Genomic DNA, 20,781 nt, shown 5'->3' with positions numbered 1-20,781 from the left:
TTCACGCTCCCCCTGACTGTAATAAAGGTAAGAAGAACATGAATCTATCATAAATGACCTTCCTATCACCAAGGACTCATACATACATCCATCTCCCAACCCAGTGGGGATATACCAATATTGACTCATCCACCCAACCAAGTGGGGATACGCCAGATACCAAATGTTTGTACATGATTGAAATATTACATCATCCTTCCCATGCATAGTGGGGGTACAAATTACATCATATGATCAAATGACTACAATAGATAGAGATAAACTATTACATCATGAGTCTTGATATGACATTTATAATAGAGACGAAACATCTAAATAAGATCATGATAGTCATCAGCAACTATCATACACAATGTATGATCTGCTCCATAAGCATCTAGACCAACAACCTATATATGCTCATCAAGGTATGTCCGCATCGACTCATCCTTTTGAACAAAATTCTCCATATGACATACAGAAACATTCACATTATATCATATGTGAAAAACACCATAACCATCTCATCAACATCGAGATCTGCATGATCCAAGTATCATCACTTGGGAACATCTGCATCAATCAACATATGTAAGTATCACCCTATCATCATATAGGTAAGAACTCATCATCATCATGTCTCCAACAATGCAACTTTGAGTAATCATCCATGTATCAACAATATGTATCTTGGCTCAAGATCATTTGTCAAGACTTCTTGATATCATCAACAACAACAATCCTCATCCACATGAGTGCCAAGAACTATAGGAATCCTGCATCATAACTATATTATATGATATTTATGACAACAGCATATGAGTGACTCATCATCAAGTAATGAAGATGTGTATTCAATCTTTGTACTTCTCCTTATCCTTATGAAGATCACCATGTAAGCATCATATATGCATCATCAGAGAATCAACCACAAATCTGATCTGAACATCAACTATGTAACCTCAAGAATCATATGATATTTTGTCATGGACAGCTCATAACCATATCATAGCAAGATATATCATTTAGCCATATAAGAATCATCACCAAGGACTACTAACCATAATGCCAACAATGCATTATTAAAAGCATATGCTCCCCCTGAACCTGTGCCATCTTGCTTACTGTCAGATCTGATCATGCGTATATCAGCAAGAAGTATCAAGGCATCATCATCATTAATTTAGGATCAAAACACTTTTAAACATCTTACAAGTTTCAAGACATTTCCACACATCGTCAGCAGATTATAACCATTATCAAACAGAGCAAATAATGGATTGAATCATATCAGACCATTTTTCCTGAGCATGTCCCTACTTCTTTTCCTCAAACTAACATATACGCGACTGTGCAGTAACTAACTCACGTATATACGCAACTTCCCTTTATGAAACTTGCGTATGAGATTTAGGACACTGAAGTTTTACACTTTCAACTCCTTCTGAGTCTGTTATGTTTGTACATTGTGCTATGCCACATTTTTCTGACTGTACTTCCTTCTTCTTCCATATCTTCAAGTGTGATGATGTTTTCTCCTTTCAGTATGGTGCCTATACTTTGTTGCTGCATTCCTTAGCTATATTTCCAAGCTTTTTACATGCATAACATATTACATGTTTCATATTCCTTCTATAGCAATCAATAGCTTTGTGACCAAACATATTGCAAGAAAAGCAATATCCCTTAAAGTACCTGGAATGTGATGATCTTTCTATGTAATGGTCTTCAACCATTCTTCTTCTACATCTAGCTGCAACATGTCCAAGATTATGACATACATAACATTCAACATTATTCATTAGAGGAGTAAAATATTTTCTTTGAATAATTTCTTTCCTTGGTTGTTGATGGGGTTGTCCTCTCATCTCCTTGTTGATTATTTTAGATTTCCCATTAGAGTTCCTTGCCTCTCCTTGTGAGCTAGATTCATATTCAATAGATTCATAAAAACCAAGGGCATTTTTGATAGCAGGAGACCTTTGAATACTAAGAATATCATCCGAGATCTTAGTACTATCTTGAAATCGTAAGAGCTTATCCTTTTCTTCTAAGCTATCTTTTAGAATATTTACCTCAACCTGATGTTGCTCCTCATTTTCATGATACTACTTCTTCATGTTTTCTTCAGATTTTCTACCTTCTTCCAACTGATGTCTTAGTTCAAGAACTTCATTTTCTTGTTTTTCAAGAGCTTGGAGTAGTTCTTTATTCTGCTTATTTGATTTTTCAAGATCTTCTTTTAGCGAGAGGATCGTAGCTTCAAGAATTTCATAGTAACTGGATCTATCTCTGAGTTTCTTGATTGTTGTGCTCCTTTCATTGACTTCATTTCTTAATGATGTCACTTCATCCTACAACTTTTGACATTGATCTTCCTTGTCCTTGAATAACTTCCTTACCTTGTTTCCTTCCTCTAGTTGAGCTTTTAGTTTGGTAGCTTCTTCTTTGAAGGCACATTCCCTTTTGTTCAATAGATCTTGTTGATTTCTAATTTTGTCTGTAAGCCTTTTAAATTCTGCCTCTATTTGATATCTTTCTTGCTCACACATAAGAGAAAATTCAGTTGTTTCGCTATCACTTTCGTCATCTACAAATGGATGGATAAATGTATCACCAGAGGATAACAAATTCATACCTGATAGTTATTTTTCTTGTTCATCTTCATTCTGAAGTGATTCTGAATCTGAAGTGCTTCTTCCACATATTCCCCAATCGATTCTCCCACTGTCATAGCTCTTCTGAGATGTCTTCTTCTTCTTAGGCGCTTTCTTCTTAAGCTTCTTTCCAATTGATCTACGGATCTCCTTCAAGCGATCAAGCTTCTACCAAAGGACCTGCTTTGATACCAATTGTTGGAAATAATACTTGGGGGGGGGGTTGAATTAGTATTATTAAATCAATATAAATTTTTCATTTCCATATTAAGATTCATATACGCTACTTCAGTTAAGGCAAAAAACGTGTATATGCAACTGTGTGTAATGCAACAAGCGTATATCCAGTAAACTTATGATTCAGTTAGTTGATCCTTAATCAGTGCATCAGAACATTACTAACCATATGAATAGTAAATAGGAGTAGTAAAATAGAACAGATCATCACACACAAGAAGCACACATGAACACCATGATGTAAGGTGGAAACCCAATGTGGGTGAAAACCACCTACTGCAAGTCGTCTCAATCTTCTTTTTAATAAGAAACTTCTTTTTACAATGCTTCTATACTAGTGCAGTCTTATACCAGTACGCAAGCTTCTACCTGCAGAAGGCTAAAACCTTCTCTCTTTCTCCAGACTCTCCTGGAAGGGAGCTACAACCCCCTTAGCTCTTGTACTAGCCGATCCATTTACTAGTACGTAGGTGTCGGCCTACTGAAATGATCCAACCTTTACTCGTTTTCTAGCTACTAATAGAAGGGAGCTACCACCCCCTTAGCTCTTGTACTAGTTGATGTACTAGTATGTAGGTGCCAACCTACAGAAGGAAACTATCTTCTCTTTCTTCCTCCAGGTACCATGATTCATAAATTTTTAGACTGGATACTCCTAAAGAACAACACCATAATTTGAAGGCCACGTTTCATCCAATTTTCATACTGGACCCATCAATATCATTGAGTTACGCAATCAATCAACACTAGCATCATCAATCTCTGAATCACCTAATATGAATCATTGAAACCCTGTCAACAACCAGAACACAGAGCAGAACTCTGCAACAACGTTCATATTTAACTGCATCATCAAAAATCATGCATCAGAGTGCATATGCTACTTGGAAGAGCTGAACCAGCATGTATACGCAACTTCACCAAAGCAAACCAGTGTATATGTCAATAATTACTTACTTATAACTTGCTACACTTCCTGACTTTAGACATACCTAGATTATTACATATACAAGGATAATATGTGCATTAGCAACCAGATCTAGTCCATTAGATCACATAAATATAAGTCATTATGATCCTCATCCATTATTAGGTCTCATCCATCAACAATGAAGGTAAACACAATCAACCACACTAAATATGAAAAATACTGACACCAGTAAATAGTCATCAGAACTCATCAACACCCAGAACCACCTGTAACTTCAAACATCATAGCTCATATGGCATACGCTACATAGATGTATCTAACCTGCGTATGTATGCGCTGTTATCATAGTCAACCAGCGTATACATCTATAAATATTCATTCATGATTTGTAGCTATTCGAAACTTGAGTTATATCCAGATCATAACATTTACAGAACATTACATGCGTCAGTATAGAGATCTAGACTAAACAAGATCAAACCATATAGAGATAATTCATATAGAGATTAGATCTTGTTCTCCATCAATCGTTGAGATTCCTCCTTAGCTTAGATCAAGCAAAGCATCATGAACCCATAACTTGCATACTGGATCTCATACTTCATTAGATATTCAAGAATTTCTCGATGCCTTTGCCTAATGATCTTCTTCTCCTTTTATATTCTTAGGCCTTACTCAATACTATGGTCCAAAACCATTTAGAACCAATACTAGGGACCCAATACCTCGGTTCAACACTTCGGACGCAATACCAAGGTCCAAAACCATAGGTCTAAATACCACAGACCCAAAAATAAGCTTTCCCACATGTACACGCTTTTCCGTGCATGAAAGTGCATGCATGCTCATACACGACTTTTGATCAGCAATCCCGCGTGTATACGCGCCTTTGTATATAGTGAACCTGCATGTATAACCAGCGTGTATACACTACTGCGTATATACGCGACTTGGTATATAGTGAACCTGCGTGTGTACATGACTTGGTATATAGTGAACCTGCTTATATACTCTTCTTTCTTCATTCTTTGTAGTCTGATCATCAACTCTTTGCTACTAACCTTCTGCACTATTATCTGTCATCTGTGTGAGTTTCCATAAAGGACAACACTTGTATCATAATGCCAACAATCTCCCCCTTTGAACTTGATGGCAAAGCTAACTTTCCATACTGAGAACTGTCATCTTAATGAGTTGTCATTGTTCATTACATCTGAACTGATTCCTTTGGGTTGTCCTGGATTCCATGTGTTCTTTCACATCTGATCTCTCTTCTGTAGATTCATCTATTTATGTATAGGTGAGATGTTCTGCTACAAGTGGGTTGCGATCAAGTACAACACATGCATCATAATGCCAAAACCATGTCATGTCACTCATCTCTTCTATGGTACCGGAGGTCTACCCATATTCATTATGGGCTCTACCCGTCAAATTGTGACAAGGATGCCTGAATTCAAAGAAGAGCATGAAGGTACATGTCGAAGATGTACCGAAGAAAATCTTACAGGGGGACCATTCCCCTCATGTAATGGCAAGACCATAGATCTGAAACAGCCTAAGGGGTTTGAGATTCATGATCGGGAATCTCATGTATGTAGGTGAAGGAAAGCTCTCTATGATTTAAAGCAAGCACCCAAAGCTTGGTGTGAGAGGATTGACAACTATCTGATGAAGCTAAGATTCACTAGGAGTGAAGCCGATCCAAACCATTGCTTTAAGGTTGTAGATGATACACCTTTGATACTGGTACCTTATGTGGACAATCTCTTTCTGGTAGATACAGACCCTCTCATTTACTAAAGTAAGAGGGAGTTGGATTCCAGATTTGGAATGGTGGACTACAAGCCCGTGACTACCCCAATGGAGCATAACTTTGAGAAGTTATGTGGTAGTACTGTTGGACCTGATTTGGGAAATGCCTCTGATTTTTGTCAACTCATAATAGCATTGATTTTCTTGGTGATCTCCCGTTCAGATATATGTTTTGCAGTTAGCATGTTGAGCTCATATATGGTTTAGCCTCATTGGATTGGTGACAAGCATCTTCTGAGATATCTTCAAGGCACAATCACTCATGGGTTGAGATACAATGTTGGAGCTGTGAGGCTGCATTATTATTCTAGTGATGATTGGACAAGCAGTGTGGAGGATCGCAAGAGCACTATTGGGTGTTGGTTCTCTTTGGGTTCTACTTCGATATCATAGATGAGTAGGAAACATAAGTTAATTGCTTTGAGCACTGATGAGGCTGGATACATAGTTGTGAGTATGGCCTCCTGTGAAGTTGTCTGGTTGAGGAAGCTCTTTAGTGAGCTATTTAGACACATGTTGGATAACATCGTGATATTCTGTGACAACCAGAGGGGGATTTGATTGTTGAAGAATCTTGTATTCTATGATTTCTCCAACCATATAGACATTAGGTACCATTTTATTTGGGATATGGTAGAACGAGGAGAAAGAAGGCTCCATCATTCTGGGGCTGATGTGCAAGCCGTCGGTATTGAGATGAAGTCCCTGAGAAAGGTAAAATTCTTGGCTTTTCAAGAAAAACTAGGAGTCATGGAGAGACTCTCTCCTCAAGGTCCAGTATAATATGGACATTGAGCTCTGGGAGCTCTGGGAGCTCGAGGCGGCTTGCGGGTACTTCTCGTAGCGATGAGAAACCATAGGGTGAATGGTTTAGCCTTCCCCTAGTGGTCTGCTATGTAGGCAGGATGAGTGATTCATCCTTCTCCTACTGAGACATAGTCATAGGGTGAGTGGTTTAGCCTTCCCCTAGTGATTTTTTGTGTACAGGGTGAGTGGTTCAGCCTTCCCCTGGGATACCCCATGGCGACATGTAGGTAGGATGAGTGGTTCATCCTTCTCTTGTTGAGACATCCTACCCATGCAGTCTGGGACTCATGGGAAGTACCTCTCATCTGTCCAATGAGTAGGGAAGCGAGGATAGTGACCATAGCACTATTGATGGATGCACGTGTACTACCATACTCCCTATGGTATGATATTGATATGGGATCGATTGGAACTGACTTTAGGTCAGTCAGAGTGATATAACTCACTCTCTTTTGGAACTGATTTCGGATCAGTAAGAGTGATATAACTCACTCTATTTTGGAACTGATTTCAGATCAATAAGAGTGGTATGACACACTCTCTTTATTGGAATTGACTTCGATTCAACAAGAGTGGTATGAGACACTCTCCTTTACATGGGACTAACTTCGAGTTAGTAGAGGATGGTATGACACATTCTCGATCACTTCTTCTTCTTCATAGTTCAGCAAAGCAGAGTAGTGCAGGGCACTGATGGTAGAGATAGTACGGACTAGCAGATGGATTAGAAGATGGACTTCTCCCTAGTTGAGAGGGAGTGTTAAAATTGGCAACTAGGGCCAAACTCCATGTGGGTCATCTTATTCATGGCAGCTAATATTTTTCTTGGATTCCTCTCATTGAGAGCTGTAGGATTCTAAAGATCATCTGATTCTGACATGTATTCATGGAGATATGAATTTATTTGTGTTATGTGACAATTCATCAAGGTCAGCCAATAACCAAATTACCCCAAATTGTCCTCCATATTTTACTATAAATAGAGGTGACCTTGAAGTCATTTTCACACACTCTTGTGATCTCTCTTCATTTCTGTTTTGGGTTTTGATGAAGGAGAGATCTATAGGGAGTGCCCTAGGCTCCATTCCACCCTAATGGAGAAGCTCTAACGCTGACCTCATAAAGCCCTAATGCTGCCTTAGCAGTCATGAAAGAAGGACCTCAACGTAGTCATAGAGGAGGATTTTATAAGTGCAGCAAGGAGAAGTTCTAATGTTGTCAATTTGCCCTAAATGTAGAGATCATTATGTGAAATAAACCCTGTCCTGGAGGAGTCATAGAAGACATATAATATGTAGTCAAGGAGCGTATCTTCACAGAAAGATCTATCCTTCTATATGCTATGCAAAGCCACAGTCAATGAGGGTTTATATGTTGTCATGAGCTAGTGTTCTAGCGTGCCTTAGACACTGTCAAGGAAGAGATTTATATTTTGTCCAAGGAAGGGATCTCATCCACAGTCTAAAAGAAGTCAAGAGGCACTCATACACAGCCTAATCTAGGAGCCCTAATCTGCAGTTTGATGAGGCTCCTATCTACCCTAGTCGCGATTCAACAAGTAGGTTCCGTCCTTTACCAATCAAGGAGTTTAAGTTGCATTTAGGTGTGCCCTCTTCCACTATCAAAGTAGGGTTATTGTTTCCCTTGTCCTAGTCCTAAAGGAGGACATCTTGGCTGTAGCAAATAAAGGAGGAAATCTGTAACTGAAGGAGCCCTTACCTATGTATTAAAGGACCCTTAGATGCTACAACTAAACGGCAATAAGGGTAGTTACATTATAGCAAAGGATCTGTGATATTGTCACATTGTTGTAGGTGGCAGCATGACTATTTGGGCATGTTATTATTGTTACTGAGGTAGATTTAAAGACAAGAAGAATCTACAGTAAAGAGGTTCTTGTGACTGTTGTTTGTCGGTTGATTGGGTCACTATGTGAAGGGACATGAATAATGAATATGTTGCCTGAAGACTGTGTGTTAGGCCGCAGACCATAACATACCATTTAATTTCGTATGGATATTTGAAGGCTCAAATCATTAGCATTATAAAACTGCTGAGACCTCAAACTATTTGAGGGCTGTATGATGTTGCTGCAACATGAGGTTAATAGAAGTATTGTCATAGTGATGGATGCAACATGGTTGGATACACGATGGATGTAGCGTGGTGATGGAATCACTTTGGAGAATCAGTTGAAGAATGAGATATAATAAGTATGTCATCACTTGAGTGTTTTAAATTGGCATTGACATAGATTTTGACACTAATTTCACATTGAATAAGCTTCTAGAAAACCCTTACACCCTGTATTTGTTCTAAATACAATTTACCACTTATTATTTCCTCACACTCTCTTCCAGACTATTTGAGCAAAGGTATCTCCTACAAAAACAAGAAGCACTTATGTTGTGTGTGAAGCATTGTGATCTAGTTTTTTAGTCACAACCAAAGACAATTGTGAGCAACAACATTGTTCCACTCTTCATTTATTCACATTTTCTTCAACAATTTTTAGGAAAAAGTGTTTTCTACAGCTACAGCAAGAATGCTCTACGCATTTTGGAAAGCGTGGATATTATTGCAGGCTACATTTAAATTTTCTTACTCAAATATCCTTTCTTCATGTTCTATTTTATATTTATAGATAGACATACAGATATTGTTTGCCTATTTCAATTTTTTTTTTGTCTTTTTACTTTTTTGATGGGGGATGAGGCAGGGATCATGTTTCCAGCATGTACCCATCTCCCAATACCATGTAACTTCACTTCCAAGGATTTTTGAGATGGAGACTCAAAGGCTTTCTGAGAGAGCCCTCAATCAATATCTAAGGCATTTGTCACACTTCAAAAAATAATTCCAACTCAGAGTAACTTTTTAAGTTAAAATTGAGGCCCTTCAGGGTTGATTAGAAATGGGCTTCTAAGAGTTTCATTTAAGTATTTCATAACTAGGGATATTTATTCTAAAATATTCACTTAACAATAATTCTCAAGTGTTGATGCATCACTAGGATAACAAGATTAACACATCCAAATCGTTTCCACAATTTACATTGAACTAAAACTCAATCAAGAAAGTATCCAACAAAATCAAGAAAGAAGAAGGAAACATATAATAAATAATGTAAACAATTGACTGGAAAACTACTAATAATACATGTGACCCGATTCTCAAGGCTTCTTAACACTACTTACAAAGGTATGCTCTAAGAGATCTAAATTTGTCACCACTACAACTCGTACCACCAGGTAACCACTATATCCTCTCTGCCAGATATATGCAAAACAATATAAGATTACCTGCAATGCCCTTCCATAACTTTTCTCATGTTGTCATCATATGTAGGAATAAACACATCGCTAGCCAAAGACACGATGTAATCCAGTGCAGCCATTTCAGATGAATTATTTTGGAATGGCTTTAAATACATAGGACTAAGAATAGTTGCCTTCCTCACCTGTAGATTTTGTTGATCAGCATGAGTGCATGACATAAGAAAATCCAACTTTAAAGGAAAATGAGTTGAAGTGAGTGAATCGGTCAACTTACAATATTTTGATAAGTTGAATAGAGGGTAGGCATCCTTCTTTATCTCCCATAGATTTCTTCAGCAGTAATACATATCTGAATATTTCTATCAAAATCAAAAGCTTTTAGTACTAATGGAGTCTCCTCTCGTGTTATAGGACATAGTCCATCCTTCCTCTTCATTTAAGAAATTATGGCCTCCTTCCATCAAGGGTAGTCATGTCTATGAAAGAAATATAACAAGATAATAGGATCAACATTGTTAACAATAAAGATTTTGACTTGACCAGGAAAATATTATGATTTCAAAACATGTAATATACCTCAGTCTAGTGATTTCCTCGACTTATTCAATGGTACAGCAAAGAGTGCAACCAGAAAAAACCAATATATCCATTTCATAACAAAGATGAAGAGCCACAAAAGGACCATGCTATTGCAATATTTAGAAAAATTGACCCAATTCATCAATTTTTGAAGTGAAAAGCAGAGTGTTATAATTTACATGAAAACATAGCTTTTAAACCTCAAGTGGCAGGCTATTATTTGCCAGATGTGCATATGTCTTATTCAAATGAAAAACTTTGTGCTTTCTTATAAGGGGAAGGATTTGTATCATGGTAGGAAACTTTGTTAGTATCCTTTTGTGAAATTTCAATAGTATTAAAGGATAGTCTTTGATACTCAGCCTGATGCATGTAAGAGGACATGTTTGACCATCTCATAGGAGGCATGGTGAAGACTGCCCCATCTTCTGCCTTTGCCTTTAGATTTGAGGGAAGCTTCTTTACTATCTGAAACTTACCTCTGAGAGATGTGATAAATCGATCCACATCAAAAATGTCTTCAAATTCACTGTTCACATACAACTAAAGATTAATTTTGCAAAAGGAAACATGAAGGATAAACCGCCCCCACAAGTAATTAACGCCATGCAATACCTAATGTTGAAATCAATCAATAAAACATACTAAATATTTGTTAACGGATAGGAGGAATACTGAAGTTAAACACCTAAGATGTGCCCAAAATGAAGCCTTGTCCAGCTTTGGGACAACCATAGTCACATTGAGATAATTGTAACCATGTCACATATCTAACATGAGAAAAATATTGACCTTGATCAAATGATAATATATCACAAAATAGTCACAAAAAAAAATGCAGCAAACATAGTGACAACATGAAGTAAATAATTACAGAGGTTGGAGAACCATAATCAAGGCCCTAGCTGAAGGACAATCATGCATAGTTCTAAAAGGTGGAGATAAACCAAATTGCATATTGCAGCTCACATCTGATCCAGGCCTCCATTGCAAGAGACCATTAGGTATCCATTGCTTTTATATAGTCCTTCCAACAATTTTCATACTCAAGAATTTCGGTATAATATTCAAAATTTTCTCAAATAGATACCAAAAGGAGGGAAAAATTAAAATTAACTGAGAGAAGAGAATGTTTTGCTTTCCTCACTGATGGCTAGAGAAATTTGTCCTTACAAGAAATAATGGAGTAATTATTCTGAAAATATTCGATTTCATTTGAATTTAAAGGTACAAACCATATGATGCCTAAAAAGATTCAAGTTTACTCACAATCTATGTCAGCAACTATTACATCATCTAGAAAACCATCAAATTGCAATTAGATTATCTAAAAGCTTGAGAGTTCTTTGTTCTAGAAAGAAAAATAGAAGTTAGCCATTACTCTAAGTAGAATTGTTCACTTAGTATGGCATAAAACACTGATTTGTTTTCAGTTTAAAAAAGATCAGTTACATAGCCTAAGCACCATTCAAGTAATTTTTTCATAATTTACTAATTGTGGTTTACTTATGGGGAGGATGGTGTTCCAATTAGTTTCATTGTTTTCAAAGCTCATTGCTATCATTGGAAGACATAAGTTTATGTTAAAAGTTTAACTTTCTGAGGTAGCATCTCTAAACTTGCTCATCTAGAAGTAGATAATAGTTAGGAATTCCATAAACATAATGGAGTTTCTATTTGTCTATTGTGATAACATACCTCCTACAAGTGAAATTAATAGTGAAAGCCTACAAATATAATCTATGTTACTCTTGGTTCCATTAAAGTAATGCAAGATTATGAATCTTGATAATCGACAATAGTAAAATGGATGACATCAATCCAAAACTAAACGATCTAGAAAAAACAAGAATGGATTTTCACTTCTCATCTATAGAGGGATTTTCAAATTTCAAACTTAATTAGGTATGTGATGGACAAAAAATCACCTATATGAAGAGAAAGAAAACTTCTATCAGTTATAACTTCCTTTGAGGTACAGTCTCAGCAAAACCAAAATACCTCACAAGAATTAGATCTCCTTAAAGGTAGTGATTCAGTTGCACCTTCTAGTATAGCTAACTTGTTTCAACTTCACTCTAGTCACTAGCCATGCCTTTTCTTCTCATTCCTTGCTCTTAAGATAAGGACTCATGGCGTGAAGGCAATAGCTAGAAGAAATGTTGGTAAGGTTAAATGCCTAATAAGAACTAAACTAAGATTATCCACAGATACCAAGAGGGTGTTGGTACACTCAGGTAAGTTATAAATTTACCTTCTAACTCAAGTAACCATGATTCAATTGCTTAAGTTGTTCCCCTATGGGCAGAATTGTTCCAGCAAACTTCCAAGCTAGACATCCCTATGGGCCTGGCTCCAAATATCCCTAAACCAAACATCACTATTGGGGTTCTACTGGTAGGATTGTATGTTTGTGGAAACGAGCCAATGCAACTTCATATAGTCCATCCTCTAACATATAAATGGTGGAGATAGACTTTATTTCTTATTCAGTGCTACATGAATCTCACTCTGCCTTTAGTCATGACACACCACTTTGCTCCAGAGAACCAGATAGAATGGCAGCTAGTATTATTTAGCTGCAATGTTATTGTACTATATTTTTGTTATCCATTAGACTGTATCTAGAATGAGTTTGTAGATGGACATATCATATCTATTTTCTCATAGAATATCTCTACAAGCTCCCCACATAGAGTATTCAAACAATAATGTACAAAGAAATAAAATAATTTAAAGTCATGATTTATTTTCCTTCATAAAGATCGGGGCACATATGTCGAATGATAATTGTTGTCTGCACAAGATCACATTCTCAATGTTTGTATGGAAGGAGGAGGCCACTTTGGCTTTGTGGCTCTAAGTTGCACATAAGCTAAGTTGGAGTGGAAGTCATTTGGTCATTAGGTTACAGAACTCTCTCCTAATAATGTGTGTGGAGAAGACATGTGATCACTTTGTGTGGAGAGCATTTTTATGTGAGGTCAGTCTTGGTGTGGCACTGCCACTGTTAAGGTTGTCAGTAATGGCATTTGAGAGGTCACATTATAGTCACAATGGAGGATACCCACAGTAAGGGTCACATCAGCATAATCGCCACAGTTAGCCGTTACTCTGAGTAGCATTGTTCACATAGTATGGCATAAAACACTGATTTGTTTTTTAGTTTCAAAAATCTCAGTTACATAACCTAAGCACCATTCAAGTAATTGTTCATAATTTACTAGTTGTGGTTTACTTATGGGGAGGATGGTGTTCTAATCAATTTCACTATTTTCAAAGCCCATTGCTATCATTGGAAGACTATAAGTTCATGTTAAAAGCTTAACTTTCCAAGCCAACATTTCTAAACCTACTCATCTAGAAGTAAATAATAGTTAGGAATTCCATAAACATAAAGGAGTTTCTATTTGTATATTGTGATATCATACCTCCTGCAAGTTCACTTAATAGTAAAGCCTACAAATATAATCTATGTTACTCTTGGTGCCATTAAAGCAATGCAAGATTATGAATCTTGATAATCGGCAATAGTAAAGTGGTTCCATAGAGCTACCACTGATGCCCCCGGGTGGGTTGGGGTCACCTTTCCTCCCCTTCATTCATCCGAAAATTATCTGGTTTCGTGATGACGTGTAACTGAGTCTCCCTGGTTATTCATCCGGAATTCTCTGGTTTGGTGATGATGTGTAATGTAGAGTCTCTTTCTTCCTTTCGATCGAAAATCTAACTCAGTGAAGCTTATTTTTATAGTTTTTCCACTTTAATATAATATGATATTTTTATTTTTATTTTTTTGAGTTCTTTCTAGTGTGATTTTTTGGGCTCAACTAAAAAGTTTGAGGTGTGCAAGGATTATCCATCAAGCTTGTAATTTCAATAAATTCTAACGGGATTCTAGAGAAATTAGACTTGGAAAACTACCAGAAAAAACTTCCAAAAAATTGCACTAAGGAAAACTGGATTTTTATTGGTTGTAATTTATTCATTGGCCTAGATCTATGTCATCATGACGATGTGTAACACAGAATCTCCTTCATTAGTTCAATGCACTCTAATTCTATGGATGCAATTTTAATATATATCTATTAACAATTGCCTCAAAAGTGCAAAGAGAGGTCTATAGCATTGTTAAATTGTGATAATTTCAAAGACACGTGTACATTTGAATTCAACATCCCAATATTATTGGCATTCTAATGGAGAATACAACGCTATTTAATAAAACAAATGAAAAGTGCAATCTCTGTTAAGAAATTTACTGAGAGAAATAAATATAAAAATAACAGCAACAACCATAAACACATAAACACAAATGTTTATCAGGGAAAACCCCAAATCCGGGGAAAAACCCAACCTAATAAGATCTCATTAGCATTGGCCAAAACCCTAGCAAATCCAACCAAGTGAGCCTTCATCGCTCACCTCCAGGTCTTGCCTTATAATGAAGTCCTTCAAGCATTTTATAGGCTCCATTACATATAATACCACGGGAAGAATACTATGGGTGCACAATACCAAGTGCCCCAAAACCATCATTGTTTAACCTGGTCAACTTTGACTCTATCCTCAATCAAGTTTGCCTAACAATTCCCCCCTTAAACTTGACTTGGGGTTCCTTGACTAACTCCAGCCAAATCTGCTAAGTGAGACAATCCTGCTCACTCTAGCTCTTACCCCCCTTAGAGTTTTTACCCGAGGTATTGTTAACCTGACATCCCCCCTATCACCTAGGTCTAACCAGATTTTACTAGTGATTAACGAGGGGTACACATGCCTTACCAGGTATTACAGTAGTATGCCCATTTACATGCAATAATTTTGACTTCAAAATTTATTTTTTTTGTTTATTGCTGCTGCGATTCTGATCCATCCTCTCTCAATTTGATTTGCTCAAAAACTTCTATCAAACTGCTCCAACTGCGAGTCCGATGAGAGACCTCGTAGATTCCAGCAGCGATGGCCTCACGTAGCAGAAAACAAAAAATTTTTGAAGCCCCATGAACAATTTTCTTTGCTGACCTTCTTTAAATAGCCGCATGAATCCCGAAAAATTCGTGAGCATGTTCCAAATTGGTAAATATCGCAAATGCATTGTGATCCCTCGCAGTTACGACACTATCTTCCGTACATTCTCCTCGAGGTTATTCCGCATACGATTGTTCCACCATTACCCAGATCTGTAAAAAGAAGCTGCATTGATCTGATCAAGCACTATAAACCCCTAGCATCAAAGAATCCCTTTGAAACCAATATTTGGCTCTGATACCAGTGGTTAAGAAATTTACTGAGAGAAGTAAATATAAAAATAACGAGCAACAACCATAAACACATAAACACAAATGTTTATCTGGGAAAACCCCAAATCCGCGGAAAAGCTCAACCTAATAAAATCTCATTAGACCAAGTGAGCCTTCACCGCTCACCTCCCAGTCTTGCCTTACAATGAAGTCTTTCCATTCTTTTATAGGCTCCATTACATATAATACCACGAGCAGAATACTATTGGTGCACAATACCATGTGCCCCAAAACCATCACTGTTTAACCTGGTCAACTTTGACTCTATCCTCAGTCAAGTTTACCTAACAATCTCAACCCATTAATTAATTAGCTTTGTAGTGTCAATATGAAAATAGCACAATCTAATTGAGAATATAACATAATTTTCTTATATAAATAAAAAGCCTAACCTAATTACTTAATTGGATCAATCCATAACTCTTAACACATAGATGAATAAAAGGCTAAAATGAACCATTAAAATTGTTAATTGTTTCATTTTAAAAATTTATTTTTACTTATTTATTCATTGTGAATTGAATGATTTTAATTTATTTAATTAAAAATAAAATAAAAAAATTTCATCTTCAATTAATTATGAAATTATGTGTAAAATCTTGAATTTATTTAAAAAACAAATGAATTAATTTATATTCATTTTAATTTCACAATCATTAAGTTTCTAAGAAATATATTTCAACTTCAATATTATTTAAACTTCTAAGAAATATATTTAAAGTGAGGTTTAACATTTATTTGTATATGTCACAAATGTATTAATTTGACATTTTTTACTATGCAGTGATTCTCACAAGAATAATTTAACATGGTTGGGGAATTCTTCTACAATCCTTCTAAATTGTAAGTGTCTTTAAGCAAAAGTAAACCTTTTTACCACAATTTGCATTCATTTGGAAATATTTTTTAGCACCAATTTTTGTAATTTAGTAGACAACAAAGACAACTAAACATACAGATTTACAAACACAACAAAAAAACATACAATATTTTATGTCAAATGATCATGGGCATGGAGGCCATACGTATTGAAATAAATTAAAAACGAAAAAAAAAAACACTAAAAAGTCGGAAACAAAACTACAAAATAAAAGTTACAATTCCTACTGGCAAACACTTAACTCTCCCCTCCATATACAAGCTTCAACCACATTGAATATTTTTCTACTGGTAATGAATGTGCAATGAGTATAGGTCAAAACAGATTAGTAAAAAATCCCCGTGATAAGTCATTAATACTAACCACTTGCAATAACAAATATCAATTCCCTTCGAATCTTTGTCAATTTTCCTAAAATGTCTGACCATTACTAAGAATGTTTACTTCCTGGTAGCTAATGGAAAAAAAAACTCCATTACTTAAACGTTCAACTCGAAAAAAGAGTCAAAACCAATTTCCAGATCAGCAGAACCAATTTTAGTTACTCACTAAACAACTGTATATAACCATTTCAGCATCCAATACATTTACGGGCATGCATTAAAATTCCAATTGAAAATTAGTTATTGGCTCATCTAGTTCACGCTTACCATTCATAAGCTGACCTCCAGCAGCAAACCCCATTAGTAAGATTGGGTCCATTTCCTAATGGAGACTAATATCATTTGCACATGTATAGCTCTTTTTAGGGTCATTTCCAAGGCCTCCTAACTGCTGATGAGACTAATATCATTTGCACATGTATAGCTCTTTTTAGGGTCATTTCCAAGGCCTCCTAACTGCTGATGAATGGCATCACTTTTTGAAGCCTAATTTACAGATTCCAACGTGATTTTCTCTTTCAAATTGGAAAATCTTCTCCATCTTCTGGCCAGTGGTATTTGACTTAGCAAATTGTTTGCTTCCCAATCAACAACTGAGAAGTGTCATAAACCATTTTAATTGCGTGTAAATTGTTTGCATTCCTGTTTTTTCAGGGATTGTTGACAAACCAAATCATCTGAATCTACTTTAAGTTCCTTTAGCCTTTCAAACATTTCAATCTGCAATAGTTACAAGTCATGGCTTTGGAAGCAACTTTTCCTCATGGCGCAGACGCCTCTCATCAACATCATCATTGTTTGGCGGTATAAGAGAACGCCTTTTGGAAGATGTATGGACTCATTTCATTGCACCATGGACTGATCATCCAATACATGATGAGCTGCAACCAACTGCTTGCAGTAATCATGGGACACGAAGTTATTGCAATGTCCCATAGGTGTTGCCCTTAGGTGCCTTAGACTCTGTCATTGTCGTTGTGGAGTTGCCGGACATTGGGAATGATTACTTAGAAGAATTGCTTCGTTCAACAGCTCACTTTGATGAATTCCTTCGCTTTTCTTTGCCTTCATTCTTTCTTATTTTGCAAACATAAATAAATAAAACTCTCGTTCTTGGCTGCCTTCTGCTATTTATTTGTGTCTCGTACTTTTGTACTTCCATTTCTTTGTGTCTCGTACTTTTGTACTTCCATGGATATATGAACTTAATCATTACAGAAGAATAATTACCAAGAATAATTATCCACCATGAATCTCTGATCCCCTTACCCCTAATGAAGTTTTGCTTTTGGGATTGCATTCATTTCATTGATTTTACATTCAGAAAACTCTTCAAGAGAATTATCGTATCTGACCAAAGTAAACATATGGTATTTTTTAATTTTTTTAAGGAAAAACAATACGCAAATTTTCTGATGACACACAGCATCTAAGTGTTCAAAATTAAAATGGACAAAGCTAATACGTATATTGAAGTTTCAATTACATAACCAAAGTTAAAATGCAACAAACCTACTACTTATATTGAAGTTTCAATTCCAAAACCAAAAGTATATGACAGCTTACTAATAAAAAAATTAAACAAAATTATATTTTGATTGTGAAACGGCTCTTAGATATCTCGTTCATCAAACACTGAACATAATATCCCGAGGTCGCAAGCACGGACGCCCCGACCAGGGTCGCCAGGACCAAGTGCAGAGCTGAAGATGAGGAAATATCCATTATAACTCTCTCAACAAATATTCTCCAGTTTGAACAAGAAATATAAATTTATTCTCCTACTTTGGAACGGCGACAAAGCAAAAAAATCTTATTAGAGTCCTTGCGAGAACTATTCTTCAGCTCTACCTAGAAACTCAAAAGAATTCTATAAATGAGGCGTCAGAATCAGCGTTAAATTTTTTGTATGATTTATTTTAAGATTTTGGAATATTTTCTGAGTTTTTCTGGTCTAATTTTTCTAAAATCCCACAGGGATTATTGAAATAACATGTTTGATGGGTAACCCTTACACAATCCAAGTGCCCTAAATGTTTTTCATGAGGCTCAATCCATATATACAGTCAAAAAACTAGTTTAAATAACACAAATCAATATTTTACCTCAAATTTTCATAAATGACACCATAGAGTCCAAAAAATAACACTAAAGACAACTCCTTTATTTTATAGCTAAAATAATGAATCTAAATTATTTTAAATAATCTTAAGAGTTAAAATTTTGTAACCTTCACCCACTAAAGATTTTATATATTAATGTCTAACTTAATTCTAAGTTAATATATATATATATATATATATATATATATAAGATTTGAGTATATATTTTGTATAATTTGAAGCTCAAAGATTTTCAATTGATCTAATTTTTTTGGTGAGAAATATTGTTCAATTGGAAGGATATGTTTATTTTGGGTACTTTTAATCATTATATGTTTTGGAATTTTAAATTGGAATCTCTTATCTTTTTATTTTTTAAATATATTTTTAAATGCATTTTGAAAAATTCTTAGAGTACTCACATTGTCGAAAGTTCACCGATAAAATTGATAGTTCCAACAAATTCCTCCATATCCAGAGAGCAAAATATGTCATAGAACATTTAATATTTCTAACAGTTGAGTACGAATTTATTTTGTATTTTGTAAGACCATCTCATATAGCAGTTAAATTGATCCTCGATTTTACAAAGATAAAGATAGGCAATGCCAATATCGTCGTTGTTATGCAATTTTTAATGTTGATAAACATATGGTATAGTAACATTAAATGCTATATAGTATCACGGATATTCTTTTTTCAAAGAGAAAAAATAAGATAGTTTTTTCAATAAAAAATGAAGTTTTAACATTCATCCAAGATACAGACCCTGCAATAGCCACTAGACAGACAAACTAATTAAGCATGTACATGAGATAGCACTGCGAAAAACCCTACCCAGAAGATAAGAGCCACATTGATATAGAAATATGACTGCATATGACAACCTATGTCACAAGGTTCATCAAACTTCAACCATGAGGTTCGAATTTGGGCGAAACTTAATTTATTTTTTTTGAGGTTTCGCGAACCTTATCGAACCTCATAGCCATTGGCCAAGTCCATAGATCAAAACTCATAGCCTCAGGTCACAACTCAAGCTTGTAATCTATCTTTGCAGTTTCCATGTCCGTACATTTTTTTATGTTTGTTGATGTTGATTTCTTACTATTTTATCCTATATCTCATTTTAAGTTCAATATATAAATATATATATATAAATATATATATATATATATATATATATATATATATATATATATAGAAAATGTATATGGATGAACCTAATGGTAAACCTCATCAAAAAATTTGAACTTGAACTGAACCTAATCATTGTCAAACCCGAACTCGAACCCGAACCATGTGACTTAGATGACAACAAAGAAAATTGGAAGAGACAGAGGCCCCATACAACAGGAAAATAGGGGATGACATAGCATCAAGCAAAAATGAAGTGTCCATAACTAGACTATAACACCCTCCTCCCACATCCACTGAAGTAACCATACCAACTGGGGTAAACATGAGATGAGATGCTACTACGATCAAATTCGACCTCCTAGATGACCTTAAGGAAGTGGAATTGAGGGAAGGCAACACACAGTCATCCGACATCATCAACAAAACTCTCAAAAGACAAATCAACCACTAAGACAGCCTGTCCTTGGGTACCAATGTTTTCCTGGTCCTCTTAGGCCATAGTCGCTCTCATGCTATGGGCAAGAGGGTGACCAAAGACCTAAAGTCGCTCTCAAAAGCCTTCCTGCCAGCGATGGTGGACCAAACTTTGTTGTTCTGTGCCAGCAGCGCTGAGGATTAAGCGACTTTTTCAGGCCCAAAGTCCAAGCCACTGCCCATAATGGAATGAAAGCTCAGAATCAAGTAAAGTACAAG

The 20,781-nt window shown here is 35.9% G+C and overlaps 1 pseudogene; it reads right to left on the bottom strand.

Moving 5' to 3' along the window:
* Nucleotides 1-9,724: 9,724 nt before the first annotated feature.
* Nucleotides 9,725-17,147, bottom strand: LOC149139152 (rhamnogalacturonan I rhamnosyltransferase 1-like; annotated as a pseudogene).
* Nucleotides 17,148-20,781: the final 3,634 nt, after the last annotated feature.

Source organism: Pinus tabuliformis, chromosome X (assembly GCF_031772625.1).
Source record: "Pinus tabuliformis cultivar Carrire ecotype Pingquan chromosome X, CPIR1, whole genome shotgun sequence".
Classification (NCBI taxonomy): Eukaryota; Viridiplantae; Streptophyta; class Pinopsida; order Pinales; family Pinaceae; genus Pinus; species Pinus tabuliformis.
Note: the sequence above shows the minus strand (reverse complement) of the source record. Positions and strands in the feature narration are given on the sequence as shown.